This window comes from Mus caroli, unplaced genomic scaffold, assembly GCF_978045245.1.
Source record: "Mus caroli unplaced genomic scaffold, Mus_caroli_1 scaffold_18, whole genome shotgun sequence".
NCBI lineage: Eukaryota > Metazoa > Chordata > Mammalia > Rodentia > Muridae > Mus > Mus caroli.
In genome coordinates, this window is record NW_028227273.1 from 45,796,373 (window position 1) to 45,817,000 (window position 20,628).

Consider the following 20,628-nt stretch of genomic DNA (forward strand, 5'->3'; position numbering starts at 1 on the left):
TTCCCGACTCGTGAGTAACTAACACTGCCCTCAGGTCCTGGTTCAGGTGCGTGTTTTCTGTGCCACCCAGTGACTCTGCCCCCTCCTGAATTTTAAAACTGAAAGTCTTGCTTCCAGGAATTCCCAATTCCAGCAGCCTGTGACAGCTCCTAGAACACTTAGTGCTCCTTGCAGGCTCAGTTTCCCCGTCTGCACACCTGTTGTTTCCCTTGCAAAGGAAAAGGATGTGTGCAAATAATGGAACCAATCAGGGAGTAAGGACAAAACACCACATCCAGAACCTGGAGCCTCTGGAACCCTTTACTCATTCGTAGTCAGGACAGCCTTAGGGACTTTCGTACTGGCATTAACTCCAGTTTACAAAAGGGAACCCAGGCTCATTGAGAGAATTGCATAAGACCACAGCTCTTAAACAACATGCTGAGGTAGGAGTCCAAGCTTCCAAGAAGTTGTAGCCTTGTTCTCTGGTCCCCAAATCCAGGGGACTGAGGTCCTGATGTCCCTAGCCCATCTTAGACTCACAACATCTAGACAACAGTGTTTGAGAGTGTGGGTGTGGAATCCAAGCCCTGCCATCTTACTTACTGTGGTGTCAGATAAACTACTTAACTGCTCTGGCTGCTCTGTCCTCATCTGTCAAACATGCTGACAGGACCATCCCAGACAATCAGTGAGAGTATAGCATTAGCAAGGCAAGCCTATGGCAGGGTTAGAGAAGGATCCATCAGTAATGTGCTTGCACTGTAAACAGGAAGACCTGCGTTCCATCTCTGCAACCCACGCTAATACAAAACAAAACATGGCATCACTCTTGTAATCCCAATACCAGGGAGGCAGAGGCAGGAGGATCCCTGGAGCTTGTTGGCCAGCCATTCTGGCCTACTTGGGTTGCTCCAGGAAAGCAAGAAACATTATTCAAAAACAAAGTACCTGGCACCTGAGAAAAGAGTGACAGTTGAGTTTCCTTTGGTCTACACACACATGTACACAAACACACATACACACAAATACACACACAGATACATAAACACACACATATACACAAAGACACATACACATACACATATATACACATACACATATATACACATACACATATATACACATACACATATACACATACATACACATATACACATACATACACATATACACACAGACACACAAATACACTCACACATATACACATACACATATGCACATACACATACATATACACACATATACAGACACACACAGACATACATACACCCACACAGAAGAGGGAGAGAAGGGAGAAGGGGAGAGGGAGACGAGGGGTGGAGAGAGAGAGAGAGAGAGAGAGAGAGAGAGAGAGAGAGAGAGAGAGAGAGAGAGAGAGAGAGAGAGAGAATGCTTGTATTAGTGCAGCGCTGAACTCACACAAAGTTCTGATAGCCAGAAACCACTATTACAACCTCCTATAACCCAAGCGTGACCTGGGCAGTCCATTAGCCTCTCTGAGCACCAATTTCTTCACGTTTAAACCTAGATGATGCCATACTTCCTCTCCGGCAGAGATTAGCCAAGCCATGGGTACAGTTTTAGCACATAAAAGGGCTGCACAAAGGAACGGGAGAGGATATGACGTGTGTGCAATATAAGCACGGTACCTTAGGTAACAGGATACCACTGCGAGAACGCCCTGCTTTAGAAGCCAAATTGAGAGAGACAGGACGGAGAAAGACACAGCAATGCAGAGAAAGGCAGAGAGGGAGGGGGAGGGGAGGGGGGAGGGGAGAGCCGAACTGAAATGGAGGATCGATGTGGTACTGCAATTTAAAAACCAATATACAGTAACCACTGTCCTGACTGCCCAGTGACAGAGCAGCAGGTGGCCTCCCCAAAGCTGGGCCAGCCCCAGATATCCCAGGCGTCCTTGCTCTAACATGTGAGCCACAGCTCTATCCCAACCCGGGTGTTATTCCGGGGAGCTGAATCTTCTACTCAGTGGCTTGAGATTTAGCAACAATGCTTGACATAGAGCGTCAAGCTGGGCTCAGGGTCTGGACTCCCGCCATGGGAGAGGGAGCCTGGGCTGGGCCTCCATTGCCATGGCCCGACAGAGCGTGATCCAGCCCCATCATCTCTCCTCTCAGACTCTTGCTGATAGCCATTCATAGCCCACACTGCCAGACTCCTGCTCGCTCTCTCCTGTGGTCACACTCACACTCGTCAGCATCTGAAGCCTTGCCCTGGATACTGATCTCAGGGTTTCTCCTTGCCCTTTCCCTATTCCCACAATTCCCTGAGACTCCAGGCCACAGTCATCCTGCTCTCGTTTGCTCTCCGAGCTATGATAGACACCACCACCAGAAACAAGTTGGGGGGAGTGAGGGTTTACTTAATCTTACATTTCTCGGCCAGCTCATCACTAAAAGAAGTCAAGGCAGTGACTCAAAGCAGGAACTGGAAGAAGGGACTGAAGCGGAGACCATGGAGGAGTGATGTTGCTGGCTTGCTTTCCTGACTTACTCAGTTTGTTTTCTTACACAACCCAAGACTACTTGCCCAGGGGTGGCACCACCCACAGTGGGCTGGGCCCTCCCACATCCATCATTAATCAAGACAGTGTCCCACACACATACCCACAGGCCAGTCCAAAAGAGACAGTTTCTCAAGTGAGATCCCATCTAACCAGATGGCTCTTGTTTGAGTCAAATTGACAAAGCTACCTAGCATAGTCAACTCTCACAAGGGGTCCCCAGCCTTCTTCTGGGGGGTGTGTGTGGGGGTAAGGCCCACAGCCATTTCCTTGTTCTCAATAATTTCTCAACTCCTTCACTTCAAAGCTCAGGAGTCCTTCGTGCCCATCAACAAGGTCAGCCCTGGCAGGGCACAGATGTTCCCACCCAGGACATGGATCTTTCTAGTCTACCCTCTACACAATGAGGAGGTGTATCCAAAAGCCTCATGTCTCCACAGAGGCTCCATGCCTTGCCTGGACTTAGCCCACAGAGGCTCTCTTAGCCCCATGCTCCACATTTAAACTCTCAGAGGATGGAGACCACTCTCAACCTCCCGCGTTGGAGCACTCTACAGTTCCCAGAGGCTCGATAAATGTTCAGATCCACCACAACACCCAACCTTTCATCATGTAGACACAGCCTGTCTGTGAGGATCTCCACCATCACACTATACACACTCACTCAGACATGCAATTAGAGTCAAATATATATGGGGCATGGGCCTTCTCCCACACTGAAGCTACTATAAACTCATATGCCACCCTCACCCCACATCATGTGCTTCCACACGCCCACAACCCTTTCCCCAAACACACTGTAGCTGGATAGAATAATGATGATGATGATGATGTTGACGACGACGACAATGATGATATCCTCAGAAAAGAAGAGTCCCTTGATAACTTCCTTCTGTTGGTTTCCCCTCATGTGTAATGGATGCACAGTCATTACAATGTGTGCGTGCTCCAGCCCCGTAAGCATGGTGGAAATCTAAGCCCATGGAAAATATCATAAATTACCCCAAAACAATGTGCACTTTAAGGGGTGGTCACTGGGATAGAATAGTTCGTAAGTGGGTGCATAGTGGTCCCTCTCCACACTTGGGAAAACTACTATAAATGGAACTTCTGCCATGTCTACCTCACAAGGTCCCTTCGTGCCAGACACCGATCCAAGTGCTTTCCATACAGTAATTCATTTAATCATGGAGTTCTAAGAAGTAGACACTACTATTGTTTCCATTTCAAAGATGGAGAAACCAAGGTACAGACAGTAATGTGCTAAAATTTACACAACCAAGCAAATAGAAACCCACAGAAGCCCTAGCAATGGAGACCTAGAGTTACATGTGCACATGTCCCCAAGGATACCATGTTCATGATTTTAGTGCCCAGATCCGTACTGACCGACCACATTCCTCTATACCACCCTCAGCATAGACTAGACATTCTGAGGATGAGGAACATGCCTCGTCTTAGCAGATGAAGACTTCTCAAGTATAAAGAACCTGCCTGCTCCTTGTGACCACTCTGACTACAGATGTGCTCCCTGCCCGCAGTCTCACATTCGAATTCTTGCTTTTCTACACACAGGGCATTGCTCCTCCAAGGCATGAGAGTCCATATTTATCTGTACCTGGAAGCTGTGACTCTGGAGAGAGCATCCAGGGTCTCCCTCAGTTCTCCTCAGTCCAATCCAGATGACGCAAGTACTCAAGCCATAGGGAAGATTAGATGGTTTCCTTAGGGTCAGCTATCCCTAAATTAAGACCATGACCCCAATCTCTTTAGCTCACTGATGTCTACTTGGGGAAGATGGTAAGGTGTCGGCTTAGAGTCAGGTTGAAGGGGGATCTGGGAAAGCAGCTTGAGGGTTTGTTTCTTAAGTTGCCTTTATACACTGCACATGATCTGCATCATGCCACAGACTGCTGCAATCATCACTACCACCTCCCTTCCATCATCATCAATATCGTCATCACTATCACATCTACTCTACCATCATCTTCTTCATCCCATCGTCATAGCCAGCACTCCATTATCACCATCACCTTCACCACCACTGTTGTTATCATTATTCTGTTGTCATTCACCATCTTCACTCCATCGTCACTGTCACCATTATTCCATCTTCATCATTTCTTCATCATCATCACCACCATCACCATAGCCTCAACTCCATCATCACCATCATTACCATAGCTTGTGCTCCACCATCATCATCACCATCATTGCCATCACCATAGCCTCAACTCCAACACCATTATCATCACCATCATTACCATCATCATCATAGTCTCAACTCCACCAGCAGCAGCAGCAGCAGCATGACCATCATCATCATCACCAATATCACCTTCATACCACTACCATCATTATCATCACCAACAATCATCATCATTACAACCAACCCACAACTGTCACCATTATCACCTTCTCACCATCATCATCCCCTCCGCACTGTATCGTTCCCCTCACCACCACCATTATCAGTTTTATACAATGCAGGTAATCATAGGTGACTTCGGGGGAATCTTGAAAACATACCACACCACACACACACACACACACATACACACACACAAGAATGCAAATGAAGAACTGTATCAGAAACCAACCAGCACTGAGGATCCCCACTACCAACCCCACAGAGGCCTAACAGCCATGGAAAGAAACAGTTGGGCCACATGTAAGAGGCTTAGCCAGGTGGGCACCGAGACTGTAAGGCATCAAGAACTGGAGTTGACTGTCTGCAGCATCTGACCTGCTGAATGGTACATTGCAGACTTTCAGAAAGTCATCTGAACAGGGGAGAACACGTGACCATCAGCTCATAGTGAGTATGGACAGAGAAGGCTGGGCTGAATGGCTATGCCCCAGTCAGGCTACCTGCAGTCTTATGCCTTAAACTGGTGGGAGGCCACCTCAGAATAAGCAAAATGAGATGCAGGGAAGAAAAGAGTGATGTTCTCAATAGGGAGGATGGAGCCTGGGACAGTGGCTCACATCTATAATTCCAGCACATTGGGTGAAGGCGATGGAGCCCAAAGGATTTCCTTGAGTTCAAGGGTAGCCTGGCTCAAGAGTAAGGTTCTGTCTCAAAACAAAATGAAAAGAAGTAAAGGAACGCGGTCTTGTGGGCTGAGGCCAGGAGACCCTGCAAAGGCCTGTGCTGAGTAGCACAGCCTGATGAGTAATGATGAGAACGATTGCCCCCCCCAGAAGGAGCTTAAGCCTTCCGTCTCTCCACATTAGTTAGAGGTGGTGCAGTCCGAAAGCCAGAAAGCCAGAACAGCCACCAACCAGTCTGCTAGGGAACATATGTCCTGAACCACAGGGAGATCTCCAGAGCCAGATCTTCCATCCAGCGAGATCTCCCTGGCCCCCAGTTTCCCATCAATAGCCCATGAATAGGATTTAAGTTTCCTGCTTCTCTGGGAAGCTATACAGAATGTACCAAATCCTATGGTCCTGTTCAGTGACAGGGAAAATCCATGTGCCTATGTGAGCTCTGATGCCTGCTGGACCTTCTGTGTCTTGTCAGTATCCTTTGTCCATCTCCATCCATCCTCCGGTGTGAACTTGGGGCTGTGGGAACTATGAAGATGTTCTTTGTCTAGTGGGTGGTGTTCTTAGAGGGAGGGAGTGTAAGAGTATCCCTCTGTGTGCTGGGGTGTATATAGGTTAGTATGTGACAATACAGTGTCTTGTGTATGCATGTAGGTTGTTGCACTTCCATGCCTAGGCACTCCCAACGTGGGAGTGTGTCTGTGTGTGCCTGGGCAGGCAGGTGTGAGTTCTGCACACCTGTAGGTGGGTGTATGTAAATGTGAGGGTGTGGCAACAAGGAAAGAGATGCCTGCCTTTAGCTGCAGCCCCGGATTCGAGTCCTTTAAGAGGAACCCAGCCAGGGTAGGGCACTAAGCCAAGAGAAGCATTTGACCAATGCTGTCTGGCAGAGAATGAGGAAGAGGTCACAGGTCCTCGGCTCCATCACTCCGGGGCTGAAATAGGTCAGCAGAGGAACCTTTGCTCCATAAACTTGTAAATCAAAAGATCACTGGTTTGAACAGATGGTTGTGTGCTCAGGATTTTAATTTCCAACCGAAGGCAGGCAGGTTTCTGCGAGTTCAAGACCAGCCTGGTCAACAGAGAGAAAGTTCAGGAAGAGTCAGATTGTGATCTGATTTAGGAGGGTCTTAAGAGAGCACCCGGAGCCCATTGTGAAGGAGAGGACAAGAAGGCAGAGAGAGAAACATCCCAGGTACCTCAACATGTGCCCAGCAGGACTGACAGGGAGCTCACTCCCGGCTTTACTGACCTCAGAGAATAACCAGTCCTCCTCACCTAATTCTAGAGAAGACCTTTAGCCTTTCTCCTCCATGACCTCAGAGTACCGCCCACTTCTCCTGCTGCTGCTACCAGAGCTCTGGGAATACTCTAGATGCTTCTCTACGGGGGAATTGTGGTAAGGGCCCTCCTTTATTCATGTAGGTCTCCAGGACCTCTCCAGGATGACGGGGCTCCACTTTAGCCCTTCCTGGCTTTTAGGGGTTATGGACATTTTGGAGGTTCGACATGCTTCTATCACCATCACCTGTAACTCACCTGTAACTCATCTGCTCTGTGGATTGCGTGAGGAAGGCCTGGCCCCACTAGTTGCTTTGCTGTGTTCACCAGGACAACTAGGAATTGGAGAGACTCCAAAGTCAGTTGCAGTGACCTATAGCCATTCACACCCCACCCACCGGACCTGTATTACTGCAGATGTGCCCAGGTTCCCCCATCTCTACCCCTCTCTCAACAGGTATAGAATTTAAGTTCCAGACTGAGCCTAGATCACTCACCAAGTTTCTACAAACAGTGCAGGTGGTCAAGGGACCACATCTGTTACACATGTTGGGGGCCAGAGCATGCCACAGTGCTGCCTCATTTAGAGCTATTCTACAGAAAGAACATCCACACGGTATTCCTCTATTCCCCAGCCCTTCGCCACACCTGAATATGGTGAGCGGAACACCGTGGAGTCCGGAGACTAAGAATAAGAATAGGAAGTAAGTCCCAGACAAGAGAAAGAAACCAAGGAGATACTGCATTTCCAGAGTGTGTTATAGCCCACGCTTGCCTTAACCTCAGTACATAGTTGACAGTGACTTTGAATTTCTGATCTTTCCACCTCTGCTTCTGAGTGCTGGGTGACAGTCCTATATAACCAAACCTAGCTTACTGGGTACTAGAGATCAAACGTGGGAGCACAAATGTCAGGCAAGCATACTACCAGCTGAGCTACATCTCAGTCCTTCTTGGGACTTTGATTAGAGATATGATCTAAAGCGAGACAAAGAGGCTGGCCCTCTGGGAACAGGGAAAGAGAGACAAGCTCTAAAGTGAGCTGCAGAGGGAAGAAGGGCTTCAGAGAGATGCCCTGGTCTCTGTTCCTGCCATTGGGTACTGCTCCCATGGGTGAGGTATGAACGACTATAGGATACCAAGTACTAAGTGCTCTGAGTCCTCCTATTCCTGGCTGTTACTGTGGATACAGGACAGTCATTAGCAGGATGAGACCTGCTGCAGATAATCCCATAGAGGGGTGAGTTATAGATACATGGGTTTGTTCCTCATTCTCTGACTCAGTTTACCATCTGTGTCCTCATGTTTGTTGGGTCCCTGGTGCTCTTGGCTGATGGGAGGATATTCCAGACAGCAGACCCAGCTCTATCTAAATCTAAGATGGTTGATTTCTGTGGTTCAGAAGCCAGGCTACAGCCTTGCGTCTCTTCTGCAGAACTCTAATACCTTCTTCTGTTCAATCTCCCTTTACCAGGCAAGGGGATGGGGTAGCACAAACATGGACCCACAGAGCCCAGCTTGGGCAGCACAGGCTGCTGCTTAAACTATTCTGTGCGCTTGGCCTCAATACTGTAATGAGCCTGGTGACAGGAATGTTCTTATCTCTGACCTTTGTCCTCTGATTGCTGGAAAGCCAAGCCTTGCGTTCTAGGGCAGGGCATCCTGGCCACCTCCCATCTCCATCTGAGATGCCTACCCAGGAAATCAGTGGGTAATGAGGGAGCTTTGGATGGCCGAGAAGCTACATTGATGCTGTCTTTAGCTCAGGGTTAGGGTTACCAGCTACCAGGAATCTGTCTCTAGCATCTGCTGGCTCTTCCTACCCCTGGATCTATGAATCCATGTCCTCTGCTTCTGTCTGGGAGCCCTAAGACATGCAGACTCAGCGGAGACAATATCGCCCCCAAGAGGGGAAACAACTTCTTGGTGGAGAGGCAACACCAATGAAATAAACAAACCCCTCTCCTTTCCATCGATAAAACATGCTCTGTGCCCAACGTAGAAAAGGCAAACATGGGCGGGATTTCAATCTGGTGGGACAAATGGCTAGGAAAATGTTTCTGCAAAGTGTCCTTCTAGGAGTAACGAGGAAAGAAGACAGAGAAACATCGGCCTAAAGGCCACACCCTCTGCCACCCTTGGGTCCATCTTCAGTGGCTGTCACCTGATATGCATGCTGGTATGTGTCCCCTCCCAGCTGTCTGCTCAACATCCTGTGCACAACATGGACCACATGGCTCTCCTCAGCAACCTTGACTGCTCTGTCCCCAGAAGGCACAGTGCCCACTGCCAGGCCCAATGCCTAATGGGAAGGTCAGGCCCACACAAATCTGGTCCAGAGAACCATACCAGCAAAACCTGAGGCCTGGGTCTTTTGAGCCTTTTGCTGACAAAGGTGCCAACTTTTGAGTGAGTGCTAACATCCAAAATCAGGCCTTGGAGGACAAGGGTTAGTCTCTGTCCACATTATGTATGAGGTGGAGGAATGAAGAAGGATCTCTAAATGATGCTGAGTGCTCAGCCCATGATTTTCCTCAGGCATCCTACTGACATCTCTGAACTGTCCTGTCTGTCCAGTGTCTGCTTCTAAGCATGTGGGCCCAATTCATAGCCAGGGCAGGGCTGAGCCGGACAGGAGTTTTAGAATGTATTCTCTCAAAATACCTCATGCCCAGGTAAATCATGGGATCCCAGCACTCGTCAGACTAAGGCACAAGGATAGCCTGAACCACATAACACCATAACACAACTCTGCATCGGAGCGGGGTGGGGTGGGGAGTGGTGGGAGGAGTCAGATGTGGTAGCAAACACTTGTAATACAGGATGGACATCTGTGAGTCAGGGTATGGTGGGAGACAGAGTGTGGGGCTGGAGGAGGGAGGGTTTGGGTTTCACACTCAAGCCTCAGGCAGGAAAGGATAAGAAACTAAACTCATAAAGCACAGAGCTTGGCTTCCCTAGCAAAGACCCATGGCTAGAGGACCCCCCCAAAGCCCACAAGGAGGGAGCGAAGCATCTGCCGGGCAGGGGCGGGGGCAGAGGTCAAACAGATGGCCTTAAGTCAATTCCTAAAGTTTTCTGGCGAGCTCCCTGAAGGAACAGGGAAGTCGCAGCACAAGCCTCTATCCTCCACGTCTCCGAAGGCCTCTCCCTGCCTCCCTACTTTCCCCGGGGGATGGATCTGAGAAAGGATGTGGAGCCTGTCAGGAAAACATGGGGTCAGCACACATTTGCCGGATGGGCATGACTATGTCATTTCATGGGGTGAGACCGTGGGTCTCAAGTGACTAACAAGAATGTGGCAGAGTCAGAATTTGAATGTGGCCTATCCAAATTTAATTTCTATCCCCAGGTGACAAAAGGACCATAAAGAGCCTACTTCTACTGCCTTTGCCCAAAGACATCTGTAAGATCCCACTCAGTGTGGTATGGTGTGTGTGTGTGTGTGTGTGTGTGCGTGTGTGTATGTCTACCCTAAGCTCAGCCATCGTGGTCCTCCTTGCCGCAGGACAGGGGGCTTTTTGAAAGCAATTTCAAATGCCAACATCAATGCTCAATTGTCCGTGAGTTGACTCCCACCCCCACAGCCGAGAGCTCAGAAGTTTCTACACACACCAAAAACAACAACAAGAAGAAAAGCAACATAAAAGAACAAATTTGCTCCACCCTTCAGGCTGGCAGTTGGAAGCCAGAAGCCCCAGTCCTTGATTTTACTTTGAAGCAGGATGGAGGATAAGAAAATAGGTCCTTTCCAGCCAAGTCAGGGCTGCAGGGTCTTAGAGCATCCCCACCTCCTGCCTGCATCCCTTATTCCCTTCCTTCATCCTCCTATTCTCAGCCTGGCCTTTCCCCAGCTGCTCACATTTCTAGGCCTTGGGAAAAAGCCCATACATCAAAGAAAGATATCGGAGCTCAGCCTCCTTCCAACCATGACAGACCCTGTCCTGTACCAGGAGCTGTCCCTGGGAGCTGGCCTACCGAGTAACATCACTAGAAGCTGCACCAGAAGTGATGGGTTTGCTGCTTATGTTCTGGGGTTGAGGGCAAGAAGATTAGGAATTAGCATCTGGGCAGGAATTAGACCAGAGCTGGATGGCTAGGAAAGGGGACCTGCAGCAGAGCATAGGAGGGACAAGAGAGAAGGGCCATACAATTCTGTAACCCCTGCCTACAGCAGAGGGACAGGATGCACCACAGTCCATGGGGCTGGAGTGGAGCGAGGAGCAGCACTGGGTTAGGAAGGCTTGACCCGTAAGCACAGGTCTTCCAGGCCCAACCCTCTCTCCCTTTCTGCCTCTGACAGGCTCCCTAAACCGGTCCCACAGCCCTCTTAGCTGCATGGCTTACTATCTTCAACTCTGTCTGAACCCAGGACATGGGACAAAAGCCTAGTTTATTTGCTTGCATCCACCAGCCTTCCCGATGCTCAAGCAAGAGTTCCCAACAGGCCCCCGCCCAAGTGCAACAACCCACCTCTGCCCTGAAGCCTGGAACTCCACAGCTAGCTTGTAGGTTACCTGGTTACTTTCTTCCTTAGCTGGGTTTCCACCCTAGCTCCAGCCCCAGGGGTCAAATCTTTCAAGTCACAGACAGACAGACACAGACAGATACACAGACACAGAGACTTACACAGAGACAGATACAGAGACAGACAGACAGACAGACAGACACACACACACACACACACACACACACACACACACACACAAACGCAAATTCACTGCTTTAACCAGGACAGAGGGCTAACATCTCTAGGCATGCATGCGGCTCCAGCTTGGAGGACAGGCTCTGACAGCCCTCTCCCTGCAGGTGTCTGTCTGTCTGCAGCTGTTTCTGAGTGTACTTGGCATGAGTCGTGCTAGGTTCCTCTGCAGGCTTTGCCTGATTCCTGCTCTCTCTCTCTCTCTCTCTCTCTCTCTCTCTCTCTCTCTCTCTGTCTGGACTCCTTTCCCTGGAACCCAACGCTTCTGTCCTTTGTGCTCTCTGTGGGGAAGATGGGGAGCAAGGCACTGCCCTTCTCCTGGGAGCTGTCTGCAGGTCTCAATTCTTGCTCAGGCCAGCCTTAGAAGCAGGGCAGGGCTGAGTGAGAGACAGAGGACTACCAACATGGGCATGGTTAACACCAGCTTACATACTGCTTTATCATGGCATTCTCAGCAACCCGAGTGGGCAAACAGAGTCCTCCTGATCTTGGTTAGATCTGCCTGAGGCCAGGATAGGGTCCCTGCAACCATGCCTCCCTCCCCTCCTCCACGGCACTCCATCGCTGCCCCCCCCCCCCCCGTCTCCACCCCACCCGTCCAGGAACCAAGCTCCTGAAGACCCCAAAATAGTCACCCAGACCTCAGCACCATCCTAGCCAGGCCTGGCATGTGCTAACACGCAACAGCATGGTCTGGCGGCAAAGTTCTGCATTCAAGGATTGCCTTTGTAGGAGACTGGGGTCTCTTCCTTCAGCTTCCAAGCCTAACCCAGACCGGTCTGAAGCCTCACCAGGACCCGCTCTCCTCCCTCCCTATCAGTTTCTCCCCTTCCCCCCACGCTATCAAAACACAATATAGAAGGAAGGATGGAATAGAGAAGGCATCCACAGGAGGCTATAGGATGGAGGAAGTCCGCAAGTGAGGCAGGAAAAGAGGCAAAGTTCCCCTGTTCCCCCAGGTGCGCACATCCCTGCGCCCATCTCCCGTGGACACCCAGCGTCGCCAAGACGCAGCAGCAGCGACAGCCACTCACCTGGGCAAGGCGGCATCTACCCGTGGCGGGGAGGCTCCAAGGCCGGCTCCGCAGGGCGCCCGGGCTCCTTGGCTCGGCCACGCATCCTTCCTGGCCCGAGACAGGCTCACGCTAAGCGCTCCAGCTGCAGCGATCCAGCGAAGGCAGGCAGATGGTGGCCTCGGACCATCCACGCGGGGAGAGCCCTGAGCAGCTTATTCAGTTATATCCATGGCATTTAGCAAGAAGAAGGGGCGGGAGGGGGAGTACAACTTGTGCTCTTCTCTTCCAGATTTTAAAAAAAAAATAAGGGGGAAAAAGGATAAAAAAAGATAATTCCGTCTAGGAAGATGAGGGTAGGATTTTCCTTGTTGAAGAACCACCCCCTGGCATCCCCAGGAACCTGCAGCCTCTTGGAATGTGGGATGTCTTCAAGTTCAGACCAGTCTGTCATGTGTGTGTGTGTGTGTGTGTGTGTGTGTGTGTGTGTGTGTGTATCAGAGGGAGCAAGGCACTCACACCCACAGGCACACACACAAATACACTCCCCCGCACTCCCCGCATGCACACCACTGGCCCCCCCACGCGTGCGCGCAAAGCGCTCTCTCTCTCTCTCTCACACACACTCACACACACACACACACACACACACACACACACACACACACACACACACGGATCCGTGAGGACGCTGTGCGGGTTATGCAGGCAGCTGCGGCCAGCGGTGCAGACAGCCTTAGAGACCCAAGGCGCCCCAGGACTCCGAGGCAAAGCGAAGCGCACTGTCCCCGCCGGGCTCTCCAGCACTGCAGCCCCCAGTGGCCGCCTGCGGAGCTGCAGTAGCTCCGGACCCCAGATCCTGCTTCAGCCGGGATCCACAGCCCGAGGATCCTCGGTTCTGGCAGCGTTCGTTCGGAGTAAATGGGTTGGAACTGCAGCCCAGCAGGGCCGCGAGCCCTGAGAACCCCGAGGACCCGCTTGATCCGCCGCGCAGTGACACGACAGCTCCTGCGCACGGCGATCCCCGCGGCCGGGTCGAGTCCGTGCTGCCGCCTCTCGTGCAGAGTACGCCTTGCACACAGCTACCAGCCCGCCGCCTGCCGGAGGAAAATCGGACCGCGTTGGCTCGGGGCTACGGGTGGGGTTGGCGATGGGAGGATCGCGCCCACCCAGCCCTAAACCCAGCTAGGAGCCATCACTTTGGCTCCTATAGCAACCCGTGCTGGGAGTATGCACACACAAGCACACACGACAGACTTTTCCTGAACATTTCAAGACTGTCCAGGCGAATGGAAGCTCTTGTTTGACAGCCCAGCAGACCATCCTCCTCCATCCACCCCCACGTGACATAGTACGAATCCGAGGTTCTAGATTAAAGCGAAATGTCTAAGGCACGTGGTAGGTAGCAGAGTAATCACTCTGGGCTGGTCGTAGGCTTAGAATCACCAAGCTGGTGCAGCAGAGTCTTAGTGGCCTTTAGGCTCTCAGTGGCCAGTTTCTGGGGAAGGTAAGCCTGGGGTCTGAAGTGCCCGGCATATATTTCCCTGTAGAGGACATGAACTGGGGAATCCCGATGTTGCTCCAGCTCTTAAAACCAAGGGCAAAGAGCATGCCTCGATTCGTGTCTGCTTTTGCTTGTTCCGTGCACCTGTCCCAGATACCCACAGGGAGGCACATGTGTCATGTGGATTATGTCTCTCTGGTCCAACAGTGGCTCGGCTAGACAGGGCTATAGGGAAGGAAGAACCTGTCTCTTGCCTATCTGGGCACCCCAGCTGGGTGCATACCTACTGAGGTGCAAACAGCGAGGGAGGTCTCCTGCAGGGCAGGAAGGAAACTGTCAGATTGGTATGCTTGGTGACACGCTCTTCCTTGCAAAGGTTCTGGGTAGCCTGACAGAAAGGAGGTATGGTTAGGATGCAGCTCAGGGTGTAAGGGGTGGGCTGGCCCTGGAAAGAGGGAAGCTGACTCCAGGAAAGAGGCAAGCAGGAGCAGTGGTAGAGGTGGGAAAGAGAGGAAGACATGAACTGCTGAACCTGAGAGAATATGAAGAAAAGAAGGGGACCCAGGGGCAGGAAAGAGGCAGCTGCTGAGAGCATTCCTCTTTGGTTACCTGGGTTTTGCATAGTGTCATAATTAAGAACTATATTACTATAATGAACATAATAATTTAAAAATGAAACTAAATAGAATAATTTTTAAAGTGGATAGAGTGGAGAGGGCATGCAGTCTGAGATAATGTCTGAATTCTCCCGATGGGGCGGGGCTGAAGGCTAGACTACTCTAAGTAGACTCATCCATGAAAAGATGGGACTAGAAGAGCAAGGTTTGGCACAGGACAGGACAGAGCTGCATTGAGAAAAGGAAAGATGTTAGAAAGACAAAGGCGGAATGGAAGGAAACAATAAAGAAACACTGGGTGTGGGACAGGGCACAACTAAGACCTCGTTCCTGGAAGGAAGCCAACACAGCTACTCTAAAAGAGACAGAACCCAGGTCCTGAGTAATTTAAAGGATAACTCTATAGGGATTGCCTCAGCATGAACTGAGTTTGGGGACTGGACTTAGATGTCCTAGGAGCTCACTGTGGTTTTGAGATGTGTGATAGACACAGCGAGTCTCTCCCCTTACAGGGGTTGAATGTGTCTAAGGCATTTCCAGCTGGAGGGACCTCTGAGCATCCTTGGAAGATGGGTGAGGTCCGGTATGTATGTAGGGAAATCAAGAGATAACCACTCTGCTGCCTATCTCTGCCCATGGGCCAAATGAAGGCTTCTTGGGTCATTGGGTGAACCCAGAAGGTTATATAAGAGTAGCTGCCTGGCTACCAACCACAGAGGTCGGCCAAGGGTAACTGAGGGTCATTCATCCTATGTATGTGGGAGGGGGAGGGGGCTGAACATAAGCCATGTGTCAATAGATTCTTCTCTATGCCCACTCTTTTGAATAGCATGTGGCGAACAGCTTCAAACCTCAGTCTTCTGTTTTCCTGGTCCTTTGCTCTGGCTAGACACCATCACACACACACACACACACACACCCGCCCTAGAATCACTGTGCTAAGTATATTAATATATTTCCAGCCTCTTTGTACTTGTTTTCAAAGCTAAGATACTGAGATGCAGATCCAGAAACGACTGCCCAGAGAATGTCCACTGGACAGACACTTTTAGATACATACAAGCATTCTTCTCCATTTCTGGGTGGTGGAGGATGGCTTGTGCTACATGCTGGACTTTAAGACTGTCCTCCACTCTTTAGTAAGACTCCAAACCCACTGTGGAGAAGGGTCAGGCTCGTTCCCACCCAGAAGCCACTGCTCTCCTGGGATGCCTCACTCGCTTGTCCGCATGTCTGCATCTCTTGGCTTTCTGGCTGGGATGGAAGCACACTTCTCGTGTTGTGCTAACTTCTCCTAGGGTGACACAAACATCTACTCATCCCAGACGAGCAACGATGACAGAAAGAAGCAGTTTCACCAAAGGCCAATGCCGTGAGACCAGTGACTTCATGAGTTTTTTTCAGCATAAACCACATCACTGAAAAGTCTTGCTCGTCATGGATGATGAACTCATGACAGCTGTGCTGTAGAGCAGCCTCTTCAATTAATCATCGACTTCCAGTATACTCGGGCATCTCCGGCAAACCACTTGCAGCTGACTGGAGATCAAGGAGGTACCTTGGTCTAGGAGTGACCTTCCCCTCTTATGTCTACTAGGGGAATGCCAATGGTTCTTTTATTAGAGTATAAACTTGGCTATCTCTGCACCGATCTGTTTGCGCTACTGGGCAAAGTTAGTATCTACTCCAAGACAGAATCATGCCATACCTGTGATAGTATCATACAGCAGCTAGAATATTGTGGGCCTTGTGGCTGGCTCTCCTCACATTTGCTAAGAATCTTATGGGGTCCCCCGGTAGGAGCAGGAGGGCTTAGGTAGTTAGACACTAACAGGCTTGGAAGACACTGGGGTGAGTCTCCCTACCCCAGTAGTTACAAGGCCATGAAACCTAGGAAGAGCTGACACTGCAGAACTTTAATTGCTGATTCAAAGAAAGGGACCCTAGTCCTTTGTCTGAACCAGGAAGAAGTAATGCTATCCTTAACTGGCCAGGAGATCCCAAATGAGACTCTAGGAGCACAAAATCTTATGATTTTACTTCATACCATGGTATTTCCTGATCAAGAACAAGGATCAAGCATTGCTCCCTCCCGCAAGAGTGAATCCAAACCGACCTGTCAATGATAGGAAAGTGAAACACCCCTCAGGAGGGAGAAGCTGCTTTATCACAGAGATGTTAGAAAGGTTATAAAGCCAACCTAAAGAGTAGGTCAACACAGTAGCCCAGCATCTATGCTCACCCCGAGAGCATACTTGGCTCTACTCTGAATAATCTTCTATGCGGCACACCATGACTTGTCTGAATTCTTTCAAAGGAGATCATAAGGGCCAGGAAGCCAAGGGCGGGGCCTAGCAAAATCACCGTGGCAAATGTTGAAAAGGCCCTTCACTGAACAAGAAAGTGGGTTTGGGTCCTGACAGGACATATGATAGAGGAGTGCCCCTATTTGTTATGTTCCCTAAGAATGAAAAAGAGAGGTGGCTGACTCAAAATGCAGGAAGGGGTTCAGGTTAGCTAGGAGGACAGATGCTCAGGGCTATGGAATCACAGGGAAGAGGACTGTCAAGCCCTGAGCATGCTCTGTAAAGGAACAGTGAAGCCTAGAATCCCAGAAGCTGCGGATGCTCCCCTGAGCCTCAGTTCACAGGCCTGGAAAATGACTGTGGGCCAGGGGAGCAAGAGGGCTGCTGGTATCAAGGCATTGGTGAGATGGCTCAGTCAATAAAGTGCTTATGAGATCCCAGTTCAAGCCACAGTATCCACATTTGAAAATCTAGGCATGATGGCCCATACTTGTAGTCCCAGCATTGGGGAGGTGGAGATGGGTGGATCCCTGGGGTTCACTGGCCACCTAAACCAGGCTACTTGGAGAGTTCCTGACCAGTGACAGACTCTGTCTGGAGGAGGAAGGAAGGAAGGAAGGAAGGGAGGGAGGGGGAGGGGGGAGGGAGGGGGGGAGGGGGAGGGGGGAGGGACGGAGGGGGGAGGGACGGAGGGAGGGGGAGGGGGGAGGGGGGAGGGGGAGGGGGGAGGGACGGAGGGGGGGGAGGGACGGAGGGAGGGGGAGGGGGGAGGGAGGGAGGGAGGGAGGGGGAGGGAGGGGGAGGGAGGGGGAGGGAGGGAGGGAGGGAGGGAGGGAGGGAGGGAGGGAGGGGGAGGGAGGGAGGGAGGGAGGGAGGGAGGGAGGGAGGGAGGGAGGAAGAGTAGGCAGCTCCTGAAGAATGATGCTAAGGTAGTCTTCTGATCTCTGCATACATAGGCACACACATCATGTACAACCACATATACATGCACACCATACAGAGAGATCTTGGATCACAGTTATGAACTCCTCTGGGGTCTCTCTCCACAGTCATGGACTGGGAGTTGGCTTCTTGTCCTTCATTCTTAGCATCCCTTTCAGGAAGCAAACCCAACTTATCTCCCACACCCGTAAGTGAATACCTGTGGCTGTAAGAGCTGAGGCCCAGGCCTTAGCTTTTTGGGGCATGCAGACCGAGCCCTTCCTACTCTCTAAGCATCGTTTATCCTTCTTCCTTTCCCGATTGTATAGTAAGAAGCAGCCAGAATACATTCTGATTAGTATGCATATGTATTCCTCAGTTCCATAACAGAATGACTAATACCACCTCCAGCCATTAGCCTGAGTTTGTTTTCTAAATCCAGTTTGCTTTTCATCTTGCAGCTCTGTGTTTACCTCTCCCTCCACCTAGAGCCCAGCGGTCTCCCTCCGCTGTTTCTGTCCCCAGTCCTGGATCTGACCATCCTGAAGCATCCTGAGAAATCAGCAGACACATCTTCACAGAGGTTGGTTGACACACCACTGAGCCCTTTGCTAAATTGTGTGGAGGAGTCAGGGAAGTAGAAGGTAGTGTCTCTCCCTAGAAAGGGGGAAACACACCAATGTTGGCACTGCTGTTTGCCATCGACAACGGGCATCTCAGGGTGTCCCTGTCCCCAGCTTGGCACAATGGTTCCCTGAAGTAGATCATCTCCAGTTTTCAAACAAAAACACTGGGTTCTAGGAAAGCAACACGACAACTTTGAGAGATTAGAGCTGTTGGCTGATGTTTCTCTTCTCTTTAAAATATATTTATTTTATTTTGTGTCTATGAAAGTTTGTCTACATGTATGCCTGTGTGTCGTGTGTGTGCAGTATCCACAGAGCCCAGAAGAGGGTGTCAGATCCTCTACAACTGGAATAATAAAAAGGTTGCAATCCACCATCTTAGTGCTGGGAATGGAACCCAGGTCCTCTGTGAGAGCAGACAGTGCTCTTAAAATCCCTGAGCCATCTATCCAGCTTTAATGGATAGATTTCAAACTAAGAGTCCTGGCTCCATGTCCTGAGCTCCATCATGTGTGCATGGTGGCCTTTCTAGTTAGAGTCTTAATGTGCTTAGCAGGAATCTCCTGGTACAGCCTGAAGAGTTCTTAATACTGGACAAAGAGAAACCTGGGGTGGCCAGAGACACTTCCCAGGGGCTCTTCACACCATATAGCCACATAAGCAGATGAACTCAGAATATTCTAGAATTTAGGATGGTGTAAAATTTACTTTAAAAGGAACACGATAGTTGCCCAGATCCTGATTTCTGCTGTGACCTTGGGCAAATGTTTCTCTCTCTAGGTCTCAGTTTCTTTATCTCTAAAATGAGTGTCAGGAGTCTCCAAGATCCAACAAAGAGCAGCAAAGAAAACAACCACTCAAAAGCTTTGTTGTTAGCTCAGTTGGTCCCGAGCTTACTGTTTAACCTAGAGGACTCGAGTCTGGTATTAAAAGGCTGCATTGTAGCGTGTGTTTGTAATCCCAGTATTGGGAAGTGAATCCAGACCTGAAGCTCACTGCCCAGCCACCTTGCCTACTCCACAAGCTCTAGGCTAGCAAGAGACTCACTGAGAATGAAACAGGTGATGTCACCTACATTATAGATACAGAAAATCAGACAGAGAGAAGCTGAATAGGTGTCTAGGTCAAGGAGGTGACAGGGAGCAAAGCCTCAATTTAATAGTCCTGGTTTAGAAGTGTGAAGTGTGTGTGTGTGTGTGTATGTGATGTAGGTGCACATAAGCTAAGGCATATCCTCAGGACTGTGTGGCAAACTCCTTACCCGTGGAACCATCTTGCCAGTCCTATAATTATAATCTTAATTGGGGAGCCTACACTAAACCTGCCTGCCCCTAACAGTTCAGACTCCACAGTGGACAGAGCAAGTTCTCCACCCTCAGTTTCTGTCCCTACCCCCGCCTCTCTCTGCTTTCGTTTATGGCATGTTTGGAACATAGAGTCGTAAGTGTATGGTTTGTTTTATAATCCAGTCAACTGTGGAAGCACAGCCATCGTCATTTATGTCCCTGTCTCGGCATTGTTCCTCCGGGAGATTTATTGCAGTAGGAACTGTGAGTGGCTACAAGATTCTTGCCATTCCTTAATCAAGCCCTTGGTTTCTCTTTCAAAGGAACTCAGAGAACTGAGCAGGAACCAAACCCTGCCTGGTCCTGCGTAGGACAGCAATGCAGGTTAGTCTAATGCAATTTCCTTGGTGTTTGTGAAAAATGGAAGACATGGACATCATACACTCTGGCAGTGCTGACCAGCTATGTATCTGAATCGTCCCAGCACAAAGTTAGTACATTTGGCAGAAGAATTCTTCCTTCCCAGTGCAGAAAGCACTTCCAAGCAGATAAAGTCTCAAGGGAAGGAGCTGGAGAGTTGGCTCTGCCATCAAGAGGCTCACTGCTCTCACAGGGACTTGGGTTCAATTCCCAGCACTCATAAGGTGGCCCGTTATAGAAATTATTTAATCCAGATCAAGTGTCTCTACTCAGGCTTTGACCCTTCAGTTCCCAGATAAAAGACACACACGGCCTTTATATTTGCAATAAACCTTAAACAGCACAAGAGCTGGGAGGATACCTACTCTCTATCTTATTAGAATCTACTTTCCTATCAA

The 20,628-nt window shown here is 50.1% G+C and overlaps 1 protein-coding gene across 1 annotated transcript in view; it reads right to left on the minus strand.

Moving 5' to 3' along the window:
- Positions 1–13,556, minus strand: part of Lrfn2 (leucine rich repeat and fibronectin type III domain containing 2) — a 162,780-nt gene extending 149,224 nt beyond the window's left edge. The window contains exon 1 of the mRNA XM_021149730.3: positions 12,572–13,556. The gene's annotated coding sequence lies outside the window, so the exon portion shown is untranslated. The remainder of the gene's footprint in view (positions 1–12,571) is intronic.
- Positions 13,557–20,628: the final 7,072 nt, after the last annotated feature.